The following is a 10181-nucleotide window of genomic DNA, read 5'->3' as shown; positions in this document are numbered from 1 at the left end:
CAAGGTCAAAAGTATGCACTATTGATTCTACTTCAGTAAAGTACAGAAAAAAAGTATTTTATGGGATTGGATGTATGAGCAGCTTGGATTCAAGCAGCAAGTCATCTTCTACACTTTATATCCCCAAATTATTGACCTAGAAAAAGTAATCATGGTCAAGAGGTGCCTCATGAAATGCATGCAGACACCTCATTTGTGAGAGCGGCCCGTCACGCAGCTCCACTCCGACACTCCTAACCTTCACGGTCAGTAGGGGGCTGGTTGTCCTCCTCCTCCACAGCCTCTTCCAGCTCATCCCCAACATGACACATATGTTGTGCAAAATAACACATGCCGTCGCCACCTGTGCACAAAGCAGAGCTAAAGAAGACAAGACTTTGTTGGTGTATGAAAATACAGGGACACAGAAGATAGTGTGATGCGTAGGCTTCTTAAGTGACTTTACAACTATTGTTTTGAGTAGAATATTAGGATGTTGATTACAAATTCACTACATAATGAATATTAGAATGATTCACTACCTTTGGGAAAAACTGGATGTACTTTTCAAGTCATATTTGCAATTAAAACCTTTCCATTTTTTTCCATTAAATCTTAGTTGGGTTTCCAGACAAATCACTGCTTGCATATGTATGCCTGTGTAGTTTTGGGGTGTTTAAACTATTTACAATTTACAAACCAAGCAACGCACCTTGTAGCCAGTGTAGTGGCCCTGGGGTCAGAAAATGTGTCCCTAATTTTCCACACACCTATAGCTGGGTGTTACTTGATTCCCCACACCCAGGCGACCATAATGCCACAAGACAAACTATATGCCACGTGTCTAAATTGTCTCTGCTCAAGTCCTGGCTCCAGGTTGTCTTTAAGCCAAGAAATCATTCCATGCATCACCAAAATGTAGTACTGCATGTTGGCTATCTGACTAATGTTGTGTTCAGGGATTGGCGACTGCGTACCTTTTCAATGTATGTGCCCATCTCCCTGCAATCTCTGCCAGTGTACCAGTGGAGAGCAGCTCGGTCAGGCTGCAAGGGTACCTCCAGCAGTGACATGACGTCAAACAAAATTCCAGGTGTCCTGTTCAGAATTTTCTCCAGTAACTTCTCTTTCTGCCTAGGTTCGAGAGAATTAAGTTTTTCCTACAAAAGAAATCATAAGTTGTTTTAGGGCGTTTTCACACCTTTAGTTTGGGTAAATTGAACTAGAGTTAGTTTGCCCTGCTGGTGCGGTTGGTTTGGGCAGGTGAGAATGCAGCAATCAAACTCTGGGCGCTGTCAATAGAACTCTGGAGCAGTTCGTTTTTCAAAGTTAGTGATTCAAGTCCTAATGCTTTCATTTTTGAAATTGTGACTATTTTGTCCATGGGCATTATAAAAATAAAAATAAAAATAAATTGTCGTGTAACATGATTTTGCACACAGATAATATTTTGTATCAGACGGTAATGTAAAATGCAAAATTACTTTTGTAGACTGGTTGGTCTAAATTGATATATTCTGCTTGTAGCAATAAAAAAAATTCTTGTTTATTATTTTATAAGTTTAATTTCATCAATTAATTTCAATATATTTCTTAATGCAGAAACCAAATGAAATAAAAAAGTTTCAAAAATTGAGAGAGCCCAGCTTGTGGGTTGTATTTATCAAACCAATTTTAGTTAGTTTTAACCCCAAACTATTTCTGGGTAAAAATATATAACCCAACATGGGGGGCCAAAGCCATAACCCAACGCAACCCATGTTTGACCCAGCACTAGGTTACCAAAATAAATAAGTTTGGTTAGTTTTAACCCAGCAGTTCTAAAAGTGTATGAGTCACCATTATCTACACTCACCTAAAGGATTATTCTTATTATAATTTCTCATTAATGCAATTATCTAATCAACCAATCACATGGCAGTTGCTTCAATGCATTTACGGGCGTGGTCCTGGTCAAGACAATCTCCTGAACTCCAAACTGAATGTCAGAAAAGGAAACAAAGGTGATTTAAGCCATTTTGAGCGTGGCATGGTTGGTGTTGCCAGACGGGTGAGTATTTCACAATCTGCTCAGTTACTGGGATTTTCTCGCACAACCATTTCTAGGGTTTACAAAGAATGCTAGAAGTCAGAGGAGAATTGGCCAACTGATTCAAGCTGATAGAAGAGCAACTTTGACTGAAATAACCACGCGTTACAACCAAGGTATGCAGCAAAGCATTTTTGAAGCCACAACACGCACAACCTTGAGGCGGATGGGCTACAACAGCAGAAGACCCCACCGGGTACCACTCATCTCCACTACAAATAGGAAAAAGAGGCTACAATTTGCAAGAGCTCACCAAAATTGGACAGTTGAAGACTGGCAAAATGTTGCCTGGTCTGATGATTCTCGATTTCTGTAGAGACATTCAGATGGTAGAATCAGAATTTTGCGTAACCAGAATGAGAACATGGATCCATCATACCTTGTTACCACTGTGCAGGCTGGTGGTGGTTGTGTAATGGTGTGGGGGATGTTTTCTTGGCACACTTTAGGACCCTTAGTGCCAATTGGGCATCGTCTAAATGCCACGGCCTACCTGAGCATTGTTTCTGACCATGTCCATCCCTTTATGGCCACCATGTACCCATCCTCTGATGGCTACTTCCAGTAGGATAATGCACCATGTCACAAAGCTCGAATCATTTCAAATTGGTTTCTTGAACATGACAATGAGTTTACTGTACTAAAATGGCCCCCAAAGTCACCAGATCTCAACCCAATAGAGCATCTTTGGGATGTGGTGGAACAGGAGCTTCGTGCCCAGGATGTGCATCCCACAAATCTCCATCAACTGCAAGATGCTTTCCTATCCACATGGGCCTACATTTCTAAAGAATGCTTTCAGCACCTTATTGAATCAATGCTACGTAGAATTAAGGCAGTTGTGAAGGCGAAAGGGGGTCAAACACAGTATTAGTATGGTGTTCCTAATAATCCTTTAGGTGATTGTACATTATATCAGCCACAACCTAAGTGCCTTCAAAGTTGAGATGGTTAGTTTCAGCCATTAAAACCAAGTGGTTAGGTTTATTAAAGAAGTTGGGAAGGGCATAACATGCAGCAGCAGCACAGTAATTATCAGGACTCTTTGGTCTGTCTCCTGGGAAGCCAGCCAACATGAAACATCAGAGATACTCAGATCTCCCTGATGCTGCATGTTTGCTGGCTTCCCAGAGGCACACAAGCCCCCGTGCCACATCAAGGCAAGGTCCATGTGAGTTTTTTTTTTGTCTTTTTAATATGTAGTATGGATTGTGGGCGCAGTGATGTGCTGTCAGTGTAACAGTGTGTCTGTGATAAAGCTCACAACTAGTACCCTGACGCTTTGTACAAAGTGTCAGGGTACTAGTTGGTTTTCCTAATTATTACTTTCCTCTTCTGTTCAAATGATCTAAAGCAGCCGCATAGGCTACAGGCCTTTTTCCGGGTCAACTTTGAGCCTGTAGAAAATAACCATTTCAGTTTCAAATTGGCTGGCAAGTGCCTCACTGATGCCCTCTGGACATTTGCTTCTCCCTGGTCACTGTCCACCACCACAATTGCAATCTTTTCTTTTCAGCAAAGAAAAGAGCTTGCCGCTGTCAAAAAAGTATTTTGCACTCAGGACAGTGGGCAAGTCTTTCAGGACTGCCACCAGCTCAGCTCCATGTCCTCCATGTGGTTTATGTAAAACATGCTATCATGGCTTTGGTAGTTTGAGGGTGCATCACTCCACAGCTGGCAATGACCCCACCAACTGGATGCCTGGACATAGAGAGGTATATTTGTAAAACTACTAATGTTAAGAAACTAATGTAACACTGTTGAGCTGACAAAACACATCACAAAATCGGCTAAAATCAATTGTAATTCAAATAACACGGCCATATATATTCACGGGTTAGAGGCCTCACACTTAGAATTTACGACATGGATAAGTGACATCCGGCACAGAAAAGGATTTTGTCTGAGGTAGAATTAGAGATGCTTACATCTCAGGTGGGGACCAACCTCTTGGTTTTGTTTGGAAACTTAAAATCAGGCACTTAAGGATCAAGGAAATATGCCGTGGGGACTGAGGTTACTGCTGCAGTCAACCGCGGTTCTGCGGTAAATTAGACTCCTGCAGAGGTTTGACTATTTAAGTTATTTTTTAGAGTTAATTTTCTAAGCTTAAATCATTAATTATAACTTGTAGTGTTCTGATAACTATATTTGTGTTTCAGATACGGTCAAGAAAAAAACGGTCCGACATCAAGCTGACCACAAAGAAACGTATTGTGGCCAACGTATTGTTTTTTTAAGATCGAAGATTTAGGGACTGTACAGGAATAACAATGCCAGCAAAATGGGTTAGCTCAATGACAAGGCTTGGTTGACTATATAGTTCAACCACAAATTATTACAATGTTACATTGTGTGCACAGACATAGAACTGGTTGCAACCATTTCAGTTTCAAATTGGCTGGCAAGTACCTCACTGATGCCCGATGGACCTTCTGCCTTCACCATCCACTAGGGTTGTAACAATACACCACACCCATGAGTTGGTCCATATCGCGATTTTTGATCCACAATACAAACCTACATTTTTTTGTTTGTTTGTTTTTGGGGAGGAGATTTTGAGAAAAAACTGAACACCAAAGAACAATATTTACTGTGCAAATTATTAACATATCTAAGTAAAATAAATAAATAAATAGCCAAAGCTATTACTTCTGTTTTTTTTGTAACAAAATATTGTTGAAAAACAAACAGAATTAAACTCCATTGTGGCGATGATTCAAGCATGTTGAAAATTCCTCAGTCAAATCCCGGACTCAGTGTCCGCGGACTGTAGGCTTAGGCTTGTACCAGTTGATGTTCTCGGCATTGTCGGACACATGCAGCCACTTTCCTGAAACCGCTTGCGGGACTGACACAAGTCCACAGCAACCTGCAGCGTGTATGTCCGAGCCCGTCTGCAGTGCCTCCACCTGCAGGATGCCAGCTGTGTGTGTGCCTGGTATAGCTAACTCTTGGACGACCGATTTAACTCGCTGGTCCTTATCAATATACTTCCATGTGTCACGTAGCTCTCCACAAGCAGAAAAAAAAGAAGTTTAAAACACAACTTGCGATGTGATATTGAGATCTGGAGAGGAAGTATAAGTCTGGTAGTTGGTAGGGGTGTGTTGCGATTCTGCCTTCTCACAGCGAGACACAGGTTTGTGAATCGGAGTATCACGCTTTTGATTTTATATTAAATATCATTACAGCCTAAAATAATTACAGCCCTACTATCCACCATCTCAATTGGTTTAGGCTCCAACTCTCGCTCCTCCTCCAAACTTTTTCAGAGGTGGCTAAGTAGGAGATTGAACTGGCTTTGCGAGTTTAAGTTGTGTGTCTCCATACAGTTTCCAGAGCCGGTACACCAGATCTTTGGTGAGCAAGAAACTTCTCCTCGAAGTCAACAAACTCTCCATTTTGTATGATTGCAATGCAAGATAGGGAAGTCAGATTTACGAGTTTATCCTCAGCAGATAGTCCTGTGGGTGTCCATCCATGCCAATGAGCTTCCAGAGCATGTCCTGTTGCCTGTGTTTCGTCCAATGTTCGTGAACAACACAGTTTGCTTTACTATAGAAATTGTAGTTTCAAGGGAAACAATTTCAATGTAATTGAAACCATTCCATCTTGGTCTCAAGTGTTTTGTTGCATATGTAGGGAATGCTGGACACAAGTACAGAGAGCAGGCAGAAGTCTTGTTGCTTTTTTGATTTATTTCCATAAAACATAATACAAAGTACATAGCCAAAACGAAGTCCAGAAAGCAACATGCAGAGACTAAATCTAGAACCAACAGAACAGAATCTCAAACTAAAACTCTAATACAAAAGGGATACTCCAAGCGGGAACATACTAAGCAGAAACACGCAGGAGGCAAAACACACACACAAAGATCTGACAAAGGACAAGGGGAACACAAAGACTAAATACAGAGGACATGGAGGACATGGAGCTGAATACAAGCAAAACTAAACAAGACTTCACAGAAAACCAGACATTCACAATAAAACAGGAAACGGAACTTATACAAGACAAGACCAAAAATACACCATCATGAGGACAAGATAATAAAAAACCAAAAACAGAAGAAACCACAGGACATAACACAGAGCAAAATACCCAAACCTTAACATTTTTGCCCAGATAAAAGGTTATGTGGGGGAACCACTTGAGCTCATGGTTTCCTCCATTGCTTGAAATGGGTCAACATCACAGGATATGGCCATGGTCATGGTCGGTCAAAGCAGTGGGGGAAGCCAAGGCACTTCTTCCTTTCAGGAATTGTACTACACTTGAAAAAGTCAGAGCCCTCTTCTGTGTCCCAAGACATTGTTCCCCCTTCAGTGTGTGAAGAGGAATGTCCCTCTTGTTCTTTGCCATTTCAGACAGGAGGATCTTTACCAACCCTGTCCCTACCACCGATGGTGCAGCTCCCAAACCCTCACAAAAGCCTGAGAAACCCCCACTTGTTCATGGATTTACACTTGCAGGCAGATGTCCCCAAGCTAGCAGTTAGGTTCAGCTTGTCATCATGCTCAGTAGGAGGTTGGCCATGGAGGAGCTCTTGCTACATCCTGCATGCCAAAGGCTAACTGTAAAATGATGGTAGACTACTGTAAAGTCATACTGTAAAGGGCTTTACAGTAACTTATCTGCAGCACTGTTGCCAATGTATTACTGAAGCAGGATGTTTACAGTAATAAGCTGTCAGTGCTGCCAGTAAGTTACTGTAAACAAGCTAGGAAAGATCTTACAGTGTAGCATGGCTGTAGACTGTTCTACATCTTAAAATGGCGACATGAGTTAACGATTGTTTTTCAATACTGTGGACCACTGACGTTTTGGAGAAAATCGGGTTCTGTCCTACTGCAGAGTACTAACTGATGAATGAGGGAGGGCAAGATAAGTATAAACTCTGCAACAAAGGACTTCTGTTAGGCTTCTAGATGTCTCCTACTTTGACACTTCAGTTTATAGTCACTCTCAAGAGAACTTTAGTCTGCCTGTGTGTGTGTGTGTGTGTGTGTGTGTGTCTGTGTGTGTGTGTTGCAGACAAAATAGAAGCCTTTTTGATTTACACTTGAAGCACCTTTGTGCCGAAAGGTCTTAATGAAGACTTTGTTTTGTCCTCTAACACCGTTTCAATCAGGAGAGACTTTGTACATTTCTTATCATGAACATGTACAATAAATCTTTGCACATCTGAAACAGAGTCTTTGGGGATCAGACTCCATTGTTAAAAAGATTTTAAAGGGGAAAAGCCAGACCTATTCCCACCGATGGAGCCTAGACACTGGTGATGGTGCAAAGGGAACCCGGAGACGGAACATAGGACCTGACTGTTGGAAAGGAACCTAGGTTGTTGGTTGGATGATGCCCGGAGGTGGAAGGGGAGGATGAGGGTTGCACGTTTGCCTCATAAGACAGCTGATAGCAAGGAGAGAAGACATTTAAAGCAGGATGTCATGCTGTGATTTTTTTTCCTTATTTTTTTTTAGATATAACAACTCCTCCAAATCTTAGTATGTATTGAATATGCACAAAGTTTTGAACAGAAATCTAGCTCAAACACATCTGACATACTACATTCCAGGGATTATTATTTCATTGAATGAATAATGTATCATTGAGGTGAATACTTTTCCATTTCACATTTAAGGAAGTTACTTCCCCAACAAAGACGGAAGAGTAAATCATGCCCAAGTGTTCTGACTTAGATATAAGTAGAAAAGTCAATTCACAGAATATACAAGATAAAGCAATACGGAATGCTTGACAGCTCTACTTCAATTTAGTTCATTACGTTGTTATATTTGGATTGCAATCTATGTTACCCTTTAAATACAGATATCTCCAGCAAAGAAGAGTTGGAACAAGAGTAGAATAGTTTCAATTCATTTCACTTTTATTTATATAGCGCAAAAGCACAACAACAGTTATCTCATTGCGCTTTTCATAAAAGAGCAAGTCTAGACCGTTCTCTGTGATGTAGGTGCATCCAAATTCACCGGAATACAGGAAATAAACTGTAATAAAGGCAAAAAAATGACTGGGGGTGGAAGCCCGGATCCCTTGCATCACCACATAAATCTGAAAACAATACCAAACAATACCTTGGCCTTGGGTAGCCAGGACAGTTGGGCCGAAAAATGGTACCATCGAAAAAACATCTACAACCGGGGCTAAAATTAACGTTCACTGGTTATTAACGAGCTTGGCAAGCCTATTGCTGTTTTGCATTGCATTAAGTTTATTAATGGGCCCGGTCTAAGCCCCAAATCAACCAGAGTCCTAGAAACGGCTCAGGCCACGCCAGGTATTAATTTAATCGACGTAGTCGCCGGTAATAGTGATTCTGGTCAGAAAACTAAAGCAGCCTAAATAATGTAGAATAAAAAAAAAAACAGGAACTGAACAGGAAAACTGCATGCTTACCAAAATATACGGCTATAGGGATTTTAGAAAAATAAACAAATATGTTGGCCGAGAACACTTGTAGAGATAGACCGCTTATCAGATACTCTGTGTCCTACCTGCCAATGAAGTGAACATTAGGCACGACCAAAAGTATGCAGCAGCAGATGACAATGAATGTACGAATATTTAATCGGATGCAAAATATAACATGACATGACATCTACAAGAATTACTGATAATTATTGCGATAGCTTCAAGAGAAATATTCTAACGTTGCGTCGAGAAACATTACCAAAGAATGGAAATGATTATAACCCAGAACACAACAGAAGTACTGACAAATGGCATGGGAGTTACTCCATTGCCTATTAGCCAAAATAGATGTTAAATGTAAAAAACTAGGCACAGTTGAAAAGAATCCAAAACTTACACCAGTCACTGCATAAAGATTTAGCTAATGGTTGTATTCATCATGTGTTCTATTAATACATTCATGGTATCACTCTGACATCTCTCCATTTAGTGCAGGTATAGGTACTGAGCATGTGTGTGTAATTCAGCCCTGTGTGTAATGTATGTAATAACAACAGAGGGAAAACACTGTAATTGCTCTGATTGATTGTAGGTCCATCCACTTGAGTGCAGAGGCAGATTTGGTTGAAACACGCCCCATAATCACAGCCCAATGGAGCAGTATTGTTGTGCGGTCGTGTTCATTGGAAAAACATTTTCATCTGTTCCCAGTGAAAACATCATCATTCACGTCACTTCTTGTGGGAATCAGAGGTGGGAAACTCGGACTAGGTTTGGCTAACTGAGTTTTTCAGGTGGTGACGTCTTGTGGACCACTAACGTTTGATGTAGGCAAATTTGTTTCACTGAATATATTTCAATGACAATAAACTGTTTATTGTGGACAAACACCTCTGCCAAGAAACATATTCAGTCATAAAAGGTTTCAAATTGTCCTGCCGAAAACTAATACTTGACAATGTGCTGTTTGCATGCTCGCATAAGAAAACAGCAGCAAATCACGCTGTGAAGGTGAAGTGAGCCATGAGCCAGTTGCAGCTGATAGCAAGGGGATAAGAAATTTAAAGCAGGATGTCATGCTGTGATTAGATCATGGATTTTGTGGTCAATTCTGGTTCGTTTACTGAAAAGTGAATAGTTTTAGGGAGAGATGGTGGTGATTGAAGTTTATTTAGAAGTCTTCCTGAAGGAATTTGCGCTAGATTAGATAGAGTTACATATGTACACTACAGGATACACAGCTTGTGTGGTACTATTGGGGAATTACTGTCTAGAGGTTCCTTTTTACCGGATAGTTTCATACTTTCTATATAGTTGATGTGCTTTATAGGGATGAGCGAGTACAGCATTATCTGTATCGGTATCTGTATCTGTTTACCACATGAATTATCTGTATCCGGATCCGTACTCGGACTGGGCGGGGCCTAAACCGGAAGTGGTCAGATTTAAACCGGAAGTGGGTCAGGCTCTCTTGAAATGTGCTGGGCTTTAACCGGTATGTTATTTAAGCATGCAATTGATATGAGTTGATCAAAAATTTGTATATTAATTGCTGATTTGAAAACTATTTACATGACCGCATCAAGCTTCAGATCATTGGTGTTGTCATGGTAACAAACATACTATATACAGAACGTTTTGCAACACTGAATACAACACATGCAGTTGCAATTAT

Source organism: Etheostoma cragini, chromosome 10 (assembly GCF_013103735.1).
Source record: "Etheostoma cragini isolate CJK2018 chromosome 10, CSU_Ecrag_1.0, whole genome shotgun sequence".
Lineage (NCBI taxonomy): Eukaryota > Metazoa > Chordata > Actinopteri > Perciformes > Percidae > Etheostoma > Etheostoma cragini.
This window is presented reverse-complemented; position numbering follows the sequence as displayed.